The sequence below is a fragment of the Oryctolagus cuniculus genome, chromosome 12 (assembly GCF_051225735.1).
Source record: "Oryctolagus cuniculus isolate XC-2025 breed Fujian yellow rabbit chromosome 12, ASM5122573v1, whole genome shotgun sequence".
Lineage (NCBI taxonomy): Eukaryota > Metazoa > Chordata > Mammalia > Lagomorpha > Leporidae > Oryctolagus > Oryctolagus cuniculus.
This window is the reverse complement of record NC_142878.1, coordinates 32233520-32250383: the sequence shown is the minus strand read 5'-3', so window position 1 is coordinate 32250383 and position 16864 is coordinate 32233520. Positions and strand designations below refer to the sequence as shown.

Here is a 16864-nt window from a genome sequence, read left to right as displayed (position 1 = left end):
GAGAGGGCATGGCATTCCATGCCTCCCGGGAAGGACCCCGCAACCTGACTGCTGGCAGCCAGCGGGAGCCCCAGGCCGATCTCCCCACCCCCAATTAAAGGGTCCTGTAACTGCCAATCCGGGAAAGTTCTCCTGGGTGTGTCCCAGGCCCATTAGGACCACCTGGAACGCTATCCTAGCTACCTGACTTTCAAGCTGATTGGAGAAGCAAAGCAACACCAAAATTGGTTCTATCCTATAGAATTAGTGTTGTCCTGAATTAGTTATGCCCCTTCTGCCTGACCTTTGCCCCCTCTGCCCGACCTTTAATAGGTGTGCTTGCTCGTTAATAAATGGACATGTTCCCCGAAACTTGTCTCTGCTGCTTCTTGCTGAAGAACGCCTTCGCCTCACCATCTCAGCAGTGCACAGGCCTCATGGGTGGAGCCCACACATCTTTATCTCAGTATTTGATATTTGTGTTCCTGACGTGTATCTGGTATATGAGAAATACGAATTCATCTGTTATAATCCAAGTCCACCTCTGCAAACCGATAATATTTGGCTATGGTAAAAGATTATATGTTCTTTACTAGAACCTTCTTGTATGAGCACTCTTCATATCTTAAGTCAAGATGAAAACATTGGGGAGGTGTTGCAGTTAAGACACCACTTGGTACAAAAGTATCCCATATGGAGTGCCAGGGCTCAAGGCCCAGGTCCAATACCCATTCTAACTTCCCATTAATGTGCACCCTGGGAGATAAGTGCTCTCTCTTGTGACAGAGACACAAGCACTTGGGTCATAATCTGCTGTCTCAGGAATGCACATCACGTTGACATGGGATGTGAACATCCTATTGTGCTGTCTTAACCACTACAGCGAACACCTGCCCCATTGGTGACACTTTAACAAACGTAACTAGTGTCACTTTAGTTTTCCCCTTGGATGTTTCTATGATAATTTTACTGCCTTTTATTAAATGTAGTTTTTACCAAAATGTGTAAGTGCTTTTTCCCATTGTTCTCCTGCCTATTCATGTTTAACTTCAAGTATAATTATGTCAGAAATTTTCACTTTCTCCACATTACCTCCTCCATCTCTTGTATTTTCCACTATTTTGTCTCTTCACGGTTCATTTGAATATTATCTTTGGGCTTTTCTTCCTACTCATCAAAGATTATACAGTATGATGTACATGTAAGAAATCTAAAAGAATCTACATAACAATAGCATTTACAGATGAATAAGACAAGATGATGGATAAAGAAATAAAACTCATTTTTATTCCTATATACTAGTAGCAGAAAAATAACATCAAGAAATCATCAAATAGCTAGAAACAAATTCACAAAATATTTATAAAACTTTTTCATTGCATAAATTAGAAAAGAAAACTGAAAATCAGTAGAAAGAACTTAAATTTAATGAAGGCATATACCTTCTTGTATGCTATAATATACAAGAATATAATATTCTGTTTGGATGCTCCTTACATTTATATGGAAATGTGTATAGTTACCCATTTCAAAAAGACAGGAAGAGGGAGGATTGAAGGGAGGGAGGGAAAGAGAGTGAAGGAGCACTTCCATATATCAGTTCACTCCCCGAAGAGCAGGGCTGAGCAGGAAGTTATAAACTCTGTCCAGGTGTCCATGTGAATGGGAGGAACCCAAGCACTTGACCCATCATAGCTGTCTGCCAGGCTCAGCACCAGAAGGAACCAGAGCTGAGAATGAGATCCAGCTACTATTACATGAAATGCAAGTGTCTTAACTGGCATTTTAATTACTAGGATAAACTCCTGCCCCTTCCCAGCTAATCATTTTGATGTTTTCATTTTTCTTAATCTTCTTACATTTCATTGGAAAGTCTACAAGAAAAAGAAAGCAGGACATCTACCATGGAAGACATATGAAGAGACAATTCTCAGGGAGAGAAAAAGAGGGTCAAAACTACTATAGACACAGTTAAAATTATAGATGTACATTCATTCCACATATGAAAATTACATTAACAACCTCAAAATATTTATTTGCTGTATCCACAACTTGAGTGAATTCTCTTCCTGAAACCAATCCATCAAACACGTATGTTCCATTGAGAAATCATGAAGTTTTTAACTTTTCCTCTTCCACTTAAAAATATTTTTATGAATCGTGAATTTTAGTAACATTGCATAGTGTTAAAACTTTCAAACCAGCAACGAAAAAGACAATTTGAAATATTGCTATTCATAAAGCTTTCTTTGATCAATACACCACATTCCAACTAGGACACCCTATCTTTCCCTAACTCAGAGATAATTTCAGTCATGGAAAATTATAACAACAGATTTTCCAAGTCACACTGGTATTTTCTGAATTCAGATATTTTGTTACAGAAGGCTGCAAAAGTGATGAATATTTCAGTGTAATTATTTTATCTGCCCATTTTCCATTGACTAAGTAAATATTGCCCTTATGGCACTGTCCTGAGAAAGCCAAACAGCATCAGAGATATTGAAGGCTTTGCAATAATTGTACTCATATGACAAATTCCTAGCATAATATCATGACTTTCTGTTTGCCTACAAGTGTTTATGTAGAGTGTGTCTATCATCGATCTATCGAATAAATAGAATAATTAACTTTGTAACATACCAATTACATGCTGCAAAAGGTAAACTTGAAGTGAAGTTGAGTATACATACTTTCTTCAGTCTTAGAAACAACAAACATTTTGGTGAATATTCTTGAGCCAGTTGCTTCTCAGTTGCATATTTGTATGATTTCCAAAAATACAATCAATGACATAATTCCCACCATGTTATAAAGGCATGTTTTGTTAATTACAACTAATCATGCTCTTCCAATTCTGTTTTAAGTGTAAATTATTCATTTTTTGTTATGAAATAAAATAACTAAGCTATGTGTTATGATTCTTAAGTGTCCTTTTCTCCTTACATTTCCTTTCTTATTAATAGTGCTTAGAAATGTACTAAAATTTTTCAATTTTACTTAAATATGTATTACTTTTTATTACATTACTAAATATATTAAATAACATCCAATTGTTTACTCAATAATCTAAATATAATTATTATATTAGATTTAATAACATCCAATGGATTACTCAATTTATTTTTTATAAAATAAAATTTATTTGATTTATCTATAAGATGTCTCTAAATCAAGGTTTTTTAAAATCTGTATAAATGAAAATATGAGCCACATAATATTTTACTGGGGGCAATGTTCTCAACATTTAGTGACATCATGGCTTCTACCCACAAGATATCAGTAGCACAATTTCCTTGCCACAGCCTCTCTCCAGTAGTGATAACCAAAACCATCCTCAGACATGACAAAATATCCCCAAGGTTGCAAAATCTTCCCTTGTTGAAAATTACTGCTTGACATAAAAGACTGGAAAGTAAAATTATGAGCCTCTTGTAGATGTTATAGAGCTTTGTTTTTCTAAATATTTTGCCCAAACTGAGAAAGTTAATGAGTTTAACGTCTAGGCACCAAATCTCCTTGTCAAATTTGCTGCTTTAGCATAGTGGAAAAGGGAATCTAAATTTGTTAGTGAACTAATCACTGAGAGTAATTTTTCATGATTGCTATGGGGACCATAATTATAAGGTCTACAAATTCAAGTTTTTTTTTTTTTTAAATGGAACTCTGTCCAAAAAGATCATCTGTATCTGTGATAAACAGGTGATATGTAAGGAAATAAGGAGGATTTATACACCTTAGAGTAACTTCAAAATCATTACTAAGTTTAAACATTAAACAGCATGAACAGTTACCACCTTGTAACTTTTTAACTATAAGCACATATCTTAAACTCTTTAAAATCTCATTTTATTATATTTACAGTAAGCTAATATTTTCTTATTGGTTTAATCTGAGAATTTTAAAAAGACTGCTATTTTCCTTTTATTCTACTCATACATTTTACTTGAAATTGTGTAGATTGATAGACTAACACCTATTATGTGATAGAAGAAATTAACATTTCACAAAAATTCAAGATAGTAGCCATAAACCACATTTTACTCAATTTGTAAATTGCTGAAAGTAATCTATTCATACTTAACTTTCCTGACATCATCCATCTAATTCAGAGATAAACTTTCCCTGAAACTTTATAGCTGTCAGTTATCATAGTCATGTTACAAGTGTAGAAACTGTAGTTTCTAAATCATTCTTGTCTCAGTCATTCTTATCAAAAGTCTATTGATAAAATATCATGCGATATTTCTTGAAAACCAGAAGATCTTTAGATGTTTTGGAGTAAAATTACTAAAAGATGGTAAGATTAATAATTTTCAGATAATCTATCAATTGTAATGTTGAAGAAGCAGAAAAAAATCATGTGAATCTATTGATTCTATTTATTTTAAATAATTATGGAAACAGGTAAATGAATAATTCAGGAAAAATACAAATAAGTAAACAAAAGGAAAGTACCTATAACGTTACTATTGGATTTTTGGAGGTAGCATAAGAGATCAAAGTAGGAGGAAGAATATGAAATAGACAACAAAAAAATTCTGTTTATTTATATGAAAGGCAGAGAGATAGAGTTTCTATCCATGGATTCAACAGCTAGGCTGGACCAGGCTGAAGCTAAGAGCTGGAAATTCGAACCAGGCCTCCCACTTAGTGGCAAGAACCCAAGTACCTGCACCATCATTGCTGCCTCCCATGATCTGCATTATCAGGAAGCTGGAGTAAGGAATCAGAGCCAGATATTGAAAAGGGGTGGGATTTTTGATGTGAGATACAGCACCTTGACCAGAATTTTGATAATCAGACCAAACGCCTGTCCCTTAATTATCTCTTTAAAAAGGCCTTAACTGCAAATGCAATTACATTCACTACATTCATATTTTACCCAAGTGGATAATTCATCCATTGTATTTAGCTATTTTAACTAATAACTGATTATCGAATGTATGACATTTACAACTTTCAAAAACATACTGTTCTATGTAATCATCACGTTACCACTGGGAAAAACTAAAATATTTTCATTTTTAATGAAAAAGAATGTTTATAACATGCAGCTCAGAATTCAAGTTATGTATCATCCAATATGATTTATAAGTAATGGAATACAGATAATATATAGAGAAAGAGGAACTTCTCATGAACAAACAAATTATCCTTTATTTTCAGAATAATATCAAATCAGTAACCTTGATTTATTTATAGGTCATGTAAATCTGATTTATTCATATTTGAGTATTTTTAATAAGTATGTAAATATATCTTGAAGGGAGATATTAACTATTTGTCTCTCAGGTGTATAATAAAATATCAAACTAGCCATAGGCTAAACAATAGAAGTAACTGAAAATATCTGCTCAATACAGTGTAACCCTTTTTTTTTTTTTTTTTTTTTTTTTTGACAAGCAGAGTTAGACAGTGAGAGAGAGAGAGAGAGAGAAAGGTCTTCCTTCCTTTGGTTCACCCCCCAAATGGCTGCTATGGATGGTGCGCTGTGCCGATCCGAAGCCAGGAGCCAGGTACCTCTTCCTGGTCTCCCACGCGGGTGCAGGGCCCAAGCACTTGGGCCATCCTCCACTGCCTTCCTGGGGCCACAGCTGAGAGCTGGACTGAAAGAGGAGCAACTGGTACTAGAACCTGCCATGCTGGCGCCACAGGCAGAGGATTAGCCTAGTGAGCTGTGGCGCTGGCAAGTGTAACCCTCTTGAGATATAAAATGTAAACTCCACTTTCATTTTGTATGTCAAATCAAGGAAATATATTATTGTATTTGCTAGGTAAAAAATAAAACTTTATTTAAGACGTTGAATACTTTTATAGTCATCTTTGACATTATTTACACTACTGATGATTTTGAATAAGTATATTATAATGAAGAATATCTTTGATTCCTCATTATTAATTTATTTAGAATATCTTGCAGAAATTTTATTTAAGCAAATTAATCAGTATAATACAATTTGTTCCTACATAAAAATCTGTAACAGGTCTACTTTAAAAAAATCTGTCATATAAAAAGTATTACTATTTAAACATTAAACAGCATTTTCATTAAGCATTTGAAATATTTTCTCTAAAGATTTTCTCAACATTTGAAGATTTTAATGAAGACTTTAGAAAGCATGAATTACAATGATAGCTGGGGTTATTATGTATAAATAGTGTATAAATAATAGAATGAGTGGATTTGATTCTAATTTCTGATAAATGACATTAGAATTTATTTTATTGTTATTGAAAGATCTATAATAAAATATTCCCTGAAAATTGGAATTTGAAGCATTTATCTGTTAAATCCATAAATGGATGATAATATAAAAAGTAGATGTGTAAAATTAAATATCAATTTAATGTCCATTTTCTGTGATTAGGATAAATTCCACATGTGGTGAGCTGAAAGTTCAAGGCACTCAGTACTACTGTTTACTAAATAATTTTAGGACTTCATGTTCCAGAAAAATGGTAGGATAGCACGTCCTCACCTTTTTGAGAAGGTAGTTGCTGTGGTTTGTATGTTGAATGTCCCCTGAAGACCCATGGTTAAAGCCTTGGTCTCCAGGGTGGCACTGTTGGGAGGTCAAGGAACCTATAAGGCTCCTGGTAGGAGCCTTAGGTCATGTGGCAGTGCTTTGGAAGGAAGTTCTCACCAGAGGGTTGACAGGAAAGTTGGTATTTATTACCCCCCGCCAGGTTCTCTCTGCTTCCTGACATCATTCCAGCATTCCTGTGCAGATGCTTTGTCATCTGTCTTGGGACCTTCACCAGAACCTGCATTATGCCATTTGGACATCTAGCCTCCAAAACTGAGTCAAATGAACATCTCTTTCCTTCCTCACTAGCTCATCAAAGACATTTCATTTTGGTAAAAAAAAAAAAAAATGATAACAAATGAAGTAGTTACACCCACAATCTTGCTTTGGCGAAGAAAAGGTGAATGAAAGCAACTTGGCAGGTGCTGTGTCAGTTGCAGGTGGGAGGTTTAACAGCCAGTGTGTGAGTTCTATCTCTTCTGCTCTATTATAGTAACACCAGATGTGTATGTTTATATGAAGCAACAATGAGAACAGTCATCCTGCCAGTCTAGCGCATACACACACACAATTTGAATGGACTTAAATCAACATACTCCACTATGGTAAGGAATCGGCAATTTGACCATTGATTAATACATTGGTTAATACTTCATCATTTAGTATAATCTCATTGATTCAGAGAGAGATAAATTCTATTTTAGATGCAGAATAATATAAAAATCTGGAAAGAAGTGCATAAATGATTTTAATAGTTACTGTTTTCATACTTGTATTTAATGTCTTTCAATAGTGGTTTAGGTCTTTTAAAATATTTAATTTATTTGAAAGAGAAAGTAACAGAGATTGATCTTCCATATGCTAATTCATCCCCAAATGGTCACAACAAGTATTGCTGGACCAGGCTGAAGCTAGTAGCCGGGAATTCCATTCCTGGTCTCCACCATGGGTGGCAGGGGCCTAAGTACTTGGACCATCATCCATTGTGCCTTTCCTAGGCACATTGGCAGGGAGTTGGATTGGAATCAGAATAGCAAGGACTCAAAGCAGCCCTCAGATATGTGGTTCAGGCTCTGCAAGTGACAACATTGGACACTTGTTTAATTTAAAAAAAATCAAAATTCAGGGTGGGCAACTATGATGCCACCTGCAATATCCACAAGTCAGGTACTTGGGGATCTGACCACCTACATGAGAGACACAGATAGAGTTCTAGGCCCCCAGCTTCAGGTTACCAGCCATGGTTTCCCTGGGCACTTTCTGTGTTTAAGAAAGCTTGAAATCTACTTTCTTTCTAGTTTTTAAGAATACAATACATTCTTATTAACTACAGCCACTGTGTGGTACAGTAGATCATTTTAATTAATTCATCTTATATAACTGAAATGATGTACTTTTCGATGAATAGTTTTCCCACAACCTTACTAACCACCATCCAATTTTTTTATTTCCATGAATTACCTTTTAAATTCCATATGAGATCATGTGGCATTTGTGTTCATGTGCCTGGCTTATTTCACTTCATATAATTATTACATATTTAATGATTATGAAATTATTTAAGGAAAACATTGGAGAATAGGAATGTATTATTACCAACATATCATAGAATTTGTAGTTCCTTTATTCAAAATACTACAATTTCATGGCAACATGTATTTGTTACTGGGTAAATATGGATGAAGTGATAGACAAAAACCTTGTCACTTAGAGTTATATTTTATGGGGGATAATGACTAAAAAAGAAAAAGGGATAGTTAGTAATCCAGTTTCTAGATGAAGCATTTAGCATCGAGGATTTGTTCTAAGGTTATTTTCTACTAGACTTTCAAAAGTTCTATTCAATGTATATTTACAAAAGGTAACATAATATTGATAATTACATTCATGCCCAGATATTACTGAAAAGTGAACAAACTCCATAAAAAAAACTTGTCTTCTATTTTTGTATACCTTTCTGTAATTTCATTTGAACCCTTCATGGGCCACTGAAACTGTTATGTGAGAAGCAAATAATGACCCCTGAATCCAATTTCAGATCTTCATTTGTCCAAAGACTTTGTATCTCTTTTAAACAACTATAACCCTCCCTATAACTTTGCTTACCTCTAATTTTCTATAAATTGCTTTATATGTGACCTCTTAGTCTAAATCTCTCCCCAAGGCTTCAGTCCCGAAATTCTTTCTAAAACTTTCAAATGTTTTCAACATTTTAAGTTATGCCTAATACTAAAAGTAATTTTAATCAAATATATTCTGAAAGGATGAATTTCTCATGATGATGCATTGAATTTTGTGAATTTTTAATGATAGGTTAAGCTTAGAGAATTGAAAGGGATATTTGTTGTTTTGTTGATTGAATCAGCCTGATGAGATTATCCTTGTTTATATTATTAATACCAACTCAAGTAGGAAAATCAAGTGATCTTTTATTATAGTTTTTATCCTCAAAGGTTTTCCTTACAATTTCTGTTGATTGTTTCTCTAATTAAATGAAATCTTGCTTATACCAGGCATTCTCATCAATCTATTCTATGGCTCTCCTCTCACATGTCCATAATCTGAAATTTTATAAATGATTTTCATGTCTCTATCCTCATTCTTCTGCAATAAATAGAAATTTATCTATAATCCAGATTACAGATTTTTGGAAATTATCTTAGTTTACTTTGGGAAAAATACTTATAGTTCATACTATATTTTTTAGAATTTAGTCAAATTTGTATGTAAATATTTGCATATTATGTTGTTAACTATATTTTGAAGGCTTTGAGTGTATGGACCAGGTTTAGATTTCATTTTATATCCTCAAAAATTTAGTACCTGTCTTATACTTTAGATAAAGGAATGATTATTGGTAATACTTTAAGCAAAATTATGAAACATAATTTTGTTTGTTTCGTTTTCCTTAACCAGAGAAATAATACAGCCGTTTTCATCAACAAAATCAAAATACTAGTACATACATTGATTCTCACCTTTGATTTAGTTAAAATAACAAAACAGTGTGCAGATAGTGTAAAATGTCCCATTTCCCTTATCATTCCTTCTGTTTGAAATATCACTTTTTCTTTCTCCCATATTTTGACTAAGAAATTTAACTTAATAAAAAAGACCATAAAGCATGTTCCTTTTTTATCATATGAGACTATATTAGTTTAAAATAATTATTATTACATGGATTTCATTAGAATTAACTTGCTTATATTTCCATTAGGATAACAACAGATTATTTAACAGTTTCCTTTTCATTAGGTCTCAACAATTCATTCCTAATTCTATAAGCTGATGAAGTAATGCTGGCTGGCAACAGTTGGGTTAAAATGTTCCATGGTGATTCTGTATCTGAAACTGTACTTACTGTACTTCCTAGGTTTTGTAACAACTACAAATAATGGTTAGATGGGAAACTAGAAGGTAAATTTTGACGAGATTTTTAGTCAAGTGCTAAATTAGTTCAGCTTAGTTAAATTTTACTTCTTTCAATTTGTAAATGTTAACTTTTTCCAATTCTCCAGTTTATGTTATTCAGAATATAATAATTAAAAAAAACATGCATTAGTCATCTGGGATTGCACAAAGCATTTTATATTCTGAATACAATTGCCCCTTTTTTCTCTGATTTTCCATTATTTCTGTAATGGAAAGTCTACTTTAAAACATGTTGTTATTTAAATCTGTGATTTAAATTATACATTTACACTTATAAAATGCTATATATTGAAAATCACTTTTTACTTAGTATATCTAAATGGCATAGATTTGCCTGATATGCCAGTTTGGGCTTTTCTGCTCACACTAAACAACAGGAAGGCAGAGACCTGGAACTGAACAGATTTTAGGAGCACTGTCTGATGCACATTAAGTTTCAGATCACTAAGTACCAAACCAGCACAGTGCTGAAATCACCTGATCTAGCCTCCAGGGAATTATTCTTGCATTTTAAGGTCTTGAGTAATAATGTAGGAAAAAAGAATTTTCTTAGACCTTTTCATTACTTCTGTAATGAAACTTTAATCAAAAATTTTTACTGGCACAATCAACAGTCCTTCTAAAGTAACCATTTACTTAAAAAGAATAAACACATTACTCCTAGTGTGCACCATATAAGGTCAGCAATTTTCATTTTACACTGGGATTATATGATTGCTATGTTTTGAACAGAATGGTAAGTATATGCATACTACTCAGAAAACAAGGTATTTTTGTTGATAATCAAGGGTTAACATTTATTAAAGTACATAATTGTAAATTCCTAGCATCAATCTCCTCTATCCCTTAAATACATAGTTTTGGAATAAAATATAGAATAGTCAGGGTTGAATTCATTTTAGTAATTAGTTAATCTGAGAGTTAATCAAACTCCATCTGGTAGTTATTATCTGCTCACATTCAGTTTTCTGTTGTTTTTTTCCTTATTTTTAATTTTTATTAATATAGAGATCAGATTTCATGCATTCCATACATAAAATTCTAAGAAGATAACCATACTTTCTTCCCTTCTTTCCTCCTCAATCCCCTTGCCTTCCTTGTTTTTTCCTTTTATTCAGTTTGACAATAATAACATGTTACTGTTTTTCTCACAGAATAGAAAAGATAGATAAATAGATAGATAGAGATAGAGATACACCAAAAGTTGATTACTTATGTGTTATGAGTGAAACAATGTTATCTGTCACATCAGTGACCGTAAATGAGCTTAACTAAATTCACAAAATCACCTCAAATTTGTGAAGCGTTACCCATAGTCTAGATTACAGAAGTGATTGAACATGGGGATTCTCCTATAATCTGGTAAGAGTGTAAAGCAACAAACATCAAAATCTAATGAAGATACAGCTTCTATTGATCTGGTGTTTTCACTCCTTGCCTAAATGATAGAGAAATTTTGAAAATTGTGTACAAAACAGTGCATTCATTATACCAGTGATTATACTGGAAAATAATTCAAAGCACTACTTACTACCAGTGCATTAGTTTGGTACAGCTGCTATAACAAAATAGCATACAGGAGGCTTAAACAATAATTTATTTTCTCACAATTCTTGAGGTTGGTAGATCAATGTGTTGGCAGGTTTGGTTTCTCCTGCAGTTTCTCTACTTGACTAGCAAATAGCTGCCTTCACCCTGTGTCCTCCTATGAGTTTTACTTTGCACATAAGATCCTAGGTAACTTCTCTTATATGCACATCATTTATATTGCACTAGGACCATGACTACTGACCTCATTTAATCTTAATTTTCTTTTCACATTATGTGCTGTCCTCAATAGCAATAAAATCAAAATAACTCAAACTATTGTATGGTAACAAATATTCCTGGTTGCTTTCTGCAAGAAAATTTATTATTCTCAAATGGTATATCATAGGTTAGCCTCTAATCTCTTCTATTACCTTTACAGTCTAGAAATAAATGGATAAAGATCCCTCTACATAGTCCACCAGTCTTTATGGAAGAGAAGGAATCACAAGTATAGACTATTGACATCCATCCCTTTCTGTACATTCCATTGCCTAGAACAAATCTCATGACCATTTGTGACATCAACAGGATAGGAATAATTCACCCACTGGTACAGCAATAAATCTTTCACACTCTGCCAATTTTTAGAAATAGACATGGATAAATCTCACATGAAAAAGTGAAAAAATGTTGAAATTAAATACATACATTTTAATATAGTAGTAGCATAAAACACAATCAAATATTTTTAAGATATTCATTCATTAATATTACTATGAAACATACAGAGGAGATGGTTACTACTTATTGGTGATAGTGCTTACTTCTAAAGAGAGATTATGAAGATGTATTTGACAAGTGAGCACACAGATGTGTGCTATACAGATCTATAAAACTTCATCATATCTTAAGAGATTTAATAGGTGTGTTATCACTACAAAATGCATGTGAAATAATTCACATGCTAATTAGTTTGATTTACCCATACCATATTGAGTGTGTGTGTTTACCCTGTTGTACATCATAAATGCCCATGTTGAGGTTTCATCTCACCCCAGTTAGAACAGCTATCATCCAAAACTCAAAACACAATAAACGCTGGGCGAAGATGTGGGGAAAAAGGAACCCTAATCCGCTGTTAGTGGGAATGTAAAGTAGTACAGCCATTGTGGGAGACAGCATGGAGCTTTCTCAGAAACCGGAAAATAGATCTACCATAAGACACACCAGTCCCACTCCTGGGAATTTATTCAAAGAAAACGAAATCAGCATATGAAAAAAGAGTTATCTGAATCCCCATGTTTATTGCAACTCAATTCTCAATAGCTAAGATTTGGAATCAACTCAGATGCCCATCAACCAGTGACTGGATAAAGAAAATATGGCATATATACACTGTGGAATGCTACTCAGAAGTAAAAAGGAAGGAAATCCTGCTTACTCTGCAGTTTGCACATGCTCATCTCCTAGTCTGTCTGCAGACTTAGGACTTGCTCACTTTTGAATGAACTGTGCCTACAGTAGTAGACATATTATTAGAAAGAAATTATATATATAAAGAAATATATATATATATATATATATATATGATAAATATGGCCGGGCCAACACTGGCTGTTTGTGGCCACCTGGGTAGAACCAGCGGATGGAAGATCTCTCTTTTCTCTGTGTAACTCTGAGTTTCAAAATAAAAAGAGACATTAAACAAACAAACAAAAAAAAAAACAATTTCAAAAGGAACACAAATATTTCCTGACCTTTTTTATTAATTTCTACTACTCAATTCACCCTTGACTTAGCACAGTGATGATATCCACTCTACTCAAACCTCTAAGTTCCATTCGTTCTGACTTTATTTTAACCAGAAGATATCTGCCTCTTTGGAAATATAAGCACATGAGGTGGGCATGAATGCAGCAGTTAAAACATGGTTCAGATAGCTGCATCTCGCATTGGAGAGCCTGGGCTCAAGTCCCGGCTCCACATCTAATTCCAGCTTCCCGCTAAATGCACAACCTAGAAGGCAGCAGGTGATGGCTCAAGTATTTAGGCTCCCTGCTATCCACATGGAGACCCAGACTAGTTCTCAGCTCCTGGCTTCTGCCTAGTCCAGTCTTTGCTTTTGCACACATTTGGGGAATGAAACAGCAGATAGCTCTGTGTCTTTCTCTCAGTATGTATTTCGTTGCCTTCTAATTAAACAAAAATAATTTTTTTGAGAAGGATTAGGACAGGACCTCTGGAAACAGGAGAACTGGGGTCAGAGCAACAAGGAGTTCTGGATTGTAAGACATCAGCAAGGAGGGGACTACGAAGCTCACATTTTAAAACTGAGACAGCGATGAAGATCAGAAACCTCTCGTTCATGGACTTTCTTTTTTTTTTTTTGAAATTACTTTTTTATTTATTTATTTGTCAGGTAGAGTTATAGACAGTGAGAGAAAGAGACAGAGAGAAAGGTCTTCCTTCTGTTGGTTCACTCCCAAAATGGCTGCTACGGCTAGCACTGTGCCAATCCGAAGCCAGGAGCCAGGTGCCTCCTCCTGGTCTCCCATGTGGGTGCAGGGGCCCAAGCACTTGGGCCATCCTCCACTGCCCTCCCAGGCCACAGCAGAGAGCTGGACTAGAAGAGGAGCAACCAGGACTAGAACCCAGCACCCACATGGGATGCCGGCACCACAGGCAGAGGATTAACCAAGTAAGCCATGGCACCTGCCCCATCATGGACTTTCTAGATAATCTACCAATTACTAAGAAAAACATGTCAATAAAAATTAAGTTCAACAGGATTATCATATTGCTCATTTGAAATTCTAGCTCTTGTGTAACATCTTAAAGTATGAAATTTTCCGAATTCATTATTCTATTTATTATTCTTTATAAGAGATAATTGAATATCAGGTGAGTTCAACATTTGAAAAATGTCATGGTTGGGTGCTGGTGCTGTGGTGTAGGGGGTAAAATCGCCACCTGCAGTGCCTGCATCCCTTATGGGCACTGGTTCAAGTACTGGCTGTCCCAATTCCTGTCTAGCTCTCTGTTATGTCCTGGGAAAGCAGAAGATGGCCAAAGTGCTAGAGACCCTGCACTGGAGTGGGGACCTGGATGAAGCTTCTGATTCCTGGCCTCAGATAGGTACAGCTCCGGCCATTTGCAGCTATCTAAGGAGTAAACTAGTGTCCGGAAGACCTCTCTCTCTCTCTCCCTCTCTCTCTTTCTCTCTCTCTCTCTCTACCTCTGCTTCTCTGTAACTTGGCTTTTCAAATAAATACATAAATTTAAAAAAAAAAAAAGCAATTGAGGGGCCAGTGCTGTGGGGTAGCGGGTAAAGCTGCTGCCTGCAGTGCTGGCATCCCATATGGGTGCCAGTTTGTTTTCTGTCTGCTCCACTTCTGACCCAGCTCTCTGCTATGGCCTGGGAAAGCAGTGGAAGATGGCTCAAGTCCTTGGGCCCCTGGACTTGCGTAGGAGACCCAGAAGAAGCTCCTGGCTCCTGGCTTCGGATTGGCCCAGCTCCAGCCATTGCGGCCAATTAGGGAGTGAACCAGCAGATGGAAGACCTCTCTCTCTCTCTCTGCCTCTCCTTCTCTCTGTGTAACTCTGACTTTCAAATATATAAATAAATCTTTAAAAAAAGCTATCAGGAAAAAATGTTTTCCATAAATAAAATACCAGACACTAAATTTTAATTACAATTTTATCACTTTGTAACCTAAAATCAGAAAAATAGGAATTTTGCTGTTCTGAAACAAAAGAAAAAGAAGTAAAAGAAAAATATCATTCCATATATTCACAAATTTCACAGGTTCCTAGGACATAAACTGGACATACAATGAAATTATGGTGAAATTATGACATATTTTACCTGCTACTTTATTGAAGAAGGAAATATTACTAATTTCCCTATTAAAATTATGCAATATTCAATTTCAAATAACTTACACAATATACTGTCAAAAAAGTGTAGATGCGACTGACTGGTAGGACTGGTTAGTTTACTGAGAGTTACTCTAAAACATTTCCAACCTGACTGAAAGTGAATCAATATTTACTGTTGAAAGATTACACAACTTTGAAAGAAGCAGACAAAGTCTGAAATTGCTCTCTTACTACCTGAAAGGAACTCCCATCAGTGTATAGTCTGCAGAATGAAGAATAAAATGGCATTACCTTTGACTTGCAATTGATTTTAGCTGTTTAGAAGACACTAAGCTAATCAATAATGGAAATAATGGCAAAAACTAGGTCTTCTCTTTGGAAACTCACTACCAAATATTACTTGTATTTAAACTGACATGAGATAATAAACATGAGCACTCTACCATTAGATTTCTCTCCAGGAAGTAGGGTGGTATGCAAATTAATACACGCAGGAAATAATGGATGATATGTACAATCCTCCGTTTGAGAACAACAGCAGGAAGTACTGTCGCAATAAATAAAAGAATCAAACTCAGGACTTGATGGAGGCTGGTTTTGGCTGCAAATAAAGAAAAGCCAATTGTAATGGGTAAAATCTATAAGTGTATTTGCTCACACAACTAAAGTTCTGTGTTATGTCTGATTCAATCTAGTAAAATCCAGTGACTCTGGTTTCTGTCTTTACAATTTCTCTGACTGGGAATTCTTCTGTTTTTATCCCTAAGGAAACCTCCCTCATGAGAACAAAAATCACAGAGGACAAAATCATAAAGATGAAAAATAATATCTCTTTGTGGTTTTATTTAGGAGACAAAAAACATTTTTCTTTTTTCCCCAGCAAACTTCTCCGTCACCTTTTCGCATCAGGGTCCACTATATCCCAATCCTGGATCCAAAAGGACTTCTGTAGTTAATTGGCTTAAGGATTATCATAAAACTTACCAGATTCCTCGTTGGACTTGTGGATGAAGTAAGCTGTTATTCCATAAAAGAAATATGGTACCCTTCGAAATAATAGTAATATTATTTGGGATAATGATAGTAATCCCAAAGTAGAAATGTAAAAAAAAAAAGTGATATTTTGAAAAAGATATTATGAGGGCCGGCACCGTGGCTCAATAGGCTAATCCTCCACCTTGCAGCGCCGGCACACCGGGTTCTAGTCCCGGTCAGGGCGCCGGATTCTGTCCCGGTTGCCCCTCTTCCAGGCCAGCTCTCTGCTATGGCCAGGGAGTGCAGTGGAGGATGGCCCAGGTGCTTGGGCCCTGCACCCCATGGGAGACCAGGAAAAGCACCTGGATCCTGGCTCCTGCCATTGGATCAGCGCGGTGCGCCGGCTGCAGCGGCGGCCATTGGAGGGTGAACCAACGGCAAAGGAAGACCTTTCTCTCTCTGTCTCTCTCTCTCACTGTCCACTCTGCCTGTCAAAAAAAAAAAAAAAGAAAAAGAAAAAGAAAAAGATATTATGAAAC

At 35.2% G+C, this 16864-nt stretch overlaps 1 pseudogene; it reads left to right on the top strand.

Moving 5' to 3' along the window:
* Nucleotides 1-338: 338 nt before the first annotated feature.
* The window catches only part of LOC127483856 (large ribosomal subunit protein uL29-like), a 54839-nt pseudogene continuing 38313 nt past the window's right edge, over nucleotides 339-16864 (top strand).